A 3,339-nucleotide genomic window follows, 5' to 3' on the forward strand; every position below is an offset into this window, starting at 1 on the left:
AGGAGTATAAACAATGTGACTGCTAAATATACTTAGTACAGTTAAACCATCTAGATCTGGATAAAGGCCAGGTATAAAACATACATATAAAAATTAAAAAAAAAAAAACTTTAGGGGACAGAATATTTTATCAAACCTGTAATTTTAGAAAGGGGGGATAAAAGCCAAGGTTGAAGAGCTCACTTTAGAGGCGCAGCTACTGTCCAGCTTGGGCTTCTGTGCCATGGGCTGTGACATCATCTCTGGAGACACCAGCATGGTGTTCATAGAGTTCTGAATTCTGATCCGTGTACAGTTATAGTTTAGCTCCCATGAAATAGAATTAACATTTTGAATCACTTAATTCTAAGCCTTTACCTTTGCAGGTCTTATTTCCTTCATAGTAATTTGCGGGATTTTACTGCTAATCAAAAGCAAGTTTAAAATTTCAATTTTAAAGTTAAAAGAAAATGTAGGGAGGCTAAAAATACTCTTACACTTAAAAATTCAGTTATAGAAGACTGTTTAGACTTTGGGTTTAAGCTACACGATGAAACAATATGGAACCATTTACTAGCATTCAAGCATATGCTCATTGACATTAGAAGACTTTTACACTTTATGGGATTAATAAAATTTAACAGTAAATGTGAAGATTTACTGGGCTGTATTAAATGATTCATGAATTGGGTGGCATCTCATCTAGCAAGTAGAGAGATACTCTGAGGGTTATATAAGATGGAAGGCTTTTCATAAAAAAAAAAAAAATGAAATCTTCCATTTGCTATAACATGGGTGGACCTAGAGGACATTATGCCAAGTGGAATAAGCCAGACACAGAAAGACAAATATCGTATGATTTCATTTATATGTGGAACCTGAAAAAACAAAATAAATGAACAAACAAAACTCATAGATACAGAGAACAAGCTGGCGCTTGCCAGATTGGGGGGTGGGGTGGGGGTCATGGAGGTGGATGAAAAAGATGAAAGTGATTAAGAGGTCAAATTTCTGCTTACGAAAATAGTCACAGGGACGTAAAGTACAGCATAGGGAGTATAGTTAATAATCTCATAATCACGTATGGTGCCAGAGGGGGAACTATGTATGGTACTAGATTTATCATGGTATTCACTTTGTAAAGTATACAAATGTCTAATCGCTATGTTATATAGCTGACACTAATATAATATTGTATGTCAACTATAATTTAAAAATAAATTTAGGAAAAAATAAGACAGAAGGCCTTTTTAGAAAAGTGGGTGTGTCAAGGAAGTTATCAGCAGGAGAAAAATGAAAGTTCACTGGCGGGAAGCGGCAGGTGAGCATGCCGCCTCTCTGGCCAAGCTGCAGTGTTTCCATGGACTGGCTTGTTGCTGGGCGGAGGGACCTCTTCCTCCTGCTGCATTTCCCGACTGGAAGTTCAAGGTACTTCTCCTCCTGGGCATCTGTAACTGACGTCTTCCTGTTTGGGTTAACTGAAGAGGAGTGGTAGGGCATGAGAACTTTTTCTACAGGCCTTCCTGACTTCAATTGTAGTTGAAGTTTCCTTTATTAATTTTCACAATAGTTAAGATAAAAGAATTACAGAAATGAAAGTTGAATAGCATGCCTGCTGTAGTCAGGTGTGTTTGATTTCAGGTACTCATACCCAACCAATCTTGTAACATTAAATGAGACTCTAGGTGCACACATGATGGCTTAGGTTTGTTTCTCTGCTCCTCTCTGTGAAGTATCACCGTAATCCCTGAAAAAAATAGCAGAGGTCAAACAGAGTACTCTGAAAGTTGCAAATTTTCAGAGTTAGGGACCCCGGGGCTGGACGGGCAACATAGCAGCAGGACAGAAGGGGGCGGGCCAGGCTTGGTGTTTTCCAGCTCTGAATGTAGGGACAGAAGGTGGCTCTGGTGGCTTTTTCCCACTTGGATTTAATGTGAGTTCTGCTGAGAAGCCCAGGCTAGCCCAGCGATAGTGGCAAGGTGGATGGTGTGGGAGCCCTACTGACAATAAGTGGCCAGGGGAAGTGCTCTGCTCCCTTGCTTGTCCCAAGACTCCACTAAGAGAAAGTGGGGTAGCCAGTTGGCAGCCCAAAGGGGATCTCACTTTAACAAGTATCTCTGTCCCCACAGGCCAGACATTCCCTTCTCCTATCTAGATGCACCAAGTGGCTCTGGCCTGGGGAATCTCCTGCTCCTTCAGGCAGCATTGTTGGGGACGTAGGAGCACCGGGGGCACCAGAGAAGCTAAGCAGATCAAAACAGTACTGTAAAGCCTTTGAACATTAAATTGTCACTGGAACCTCATCCCACAAAAGTAGATCAGGATCTACATGTTAACCTAAGTGGGTGACTACATGATAAAAATAAAAGATTTAAATAGGATCTAGAGTATCCTAATATAATAGCCAAAATATCTAAGATTCAATGGAAAGTCACCTGTCAGACCAAGAACCAGAGAAGTAATACCAGAATGAGTAAAGACTATGAATTGGTGCCGACAGCAAGATAAGTCAAACGCTGGAATTGTCTAAAAGGATTTAAAGCAGCCATCATAAAATATCTTCGACAATTAACAAGAGATTTTCTTGAAACAATAAAAATATAGAAATATCAGCAAAGAGATGGAAGTTATAACAAAAGAACCAAGTGGAAATTATAGAACCGAAAGGTATGTTAACAGAAATTAAACAAAAACAAAAAATCTCACTGGATGGGCTCAAGAGCAGAAGATGACAGCACTGAATTAGTAAACTTAAGGACAGAACAAAAGAATTCGCCCCATCTGAACAAACGTTAACAAAGCCTCAGGGACCTGTGGGACTATAATAAAAGAGCTAACGTTTATGTCATCAGAGTCTTAGAGGAGAGGACAAAGAGGATGGAGCAGAAAGAATCTGTGAAGAAATACAGCTAAAAACTTTTCAAATTTGGCAAAAGACACAAACTGACGTTCAAGAAGCTGAGAAAACTCCAAGCAGGGTAAACCTAAGAAAACCCATTGCAGACGTGATAATAATTAAACTTCGAAAATTAAAGACAAAGAAACGAACTTGAAAGCAACTAGAGAAACAACACAGTACCTAGGAGGGAACGCAAGTTCAACGCACCCGTAACTATGGAGGCCAGAGGGAAGTAGGACACATTTTCCCGGTGCTGAATGAAAACGACTGTCAGCTTCGAATTCCATATCCAACAAAACTACCCTTCGGGAATGAAAGGAGAAGAGACAGTCCCAGATGAAGAAAAGCGGAAAGAATTTGTTCTGAACAGATCCAGCCCTTAAAGGATGGATAAAGGAATAACAAAGAGAAATAGCCGGCAAGGGCGATGGGGATGCGGGGGAGTATTTTAGCTAAGATCG

This window comes from Pteropus vampyrus, unplaced genomic scaffold (genome assembly GCF_000151845.1).
Source record: "Pteropus vampyrus isolate Shadow unplaced genomic scaffold, Pvam_2.0 Scaffold454, whole genome shotgun sequence".
In the NCBI taxonomy this organism is placed as follows: domain Eukaryota; kingdom Metazoa; phylum Chordata; class Mammalia; order Chiroptera; family Pteropodidae; genus Pteropus; species Pteropus vampyrus.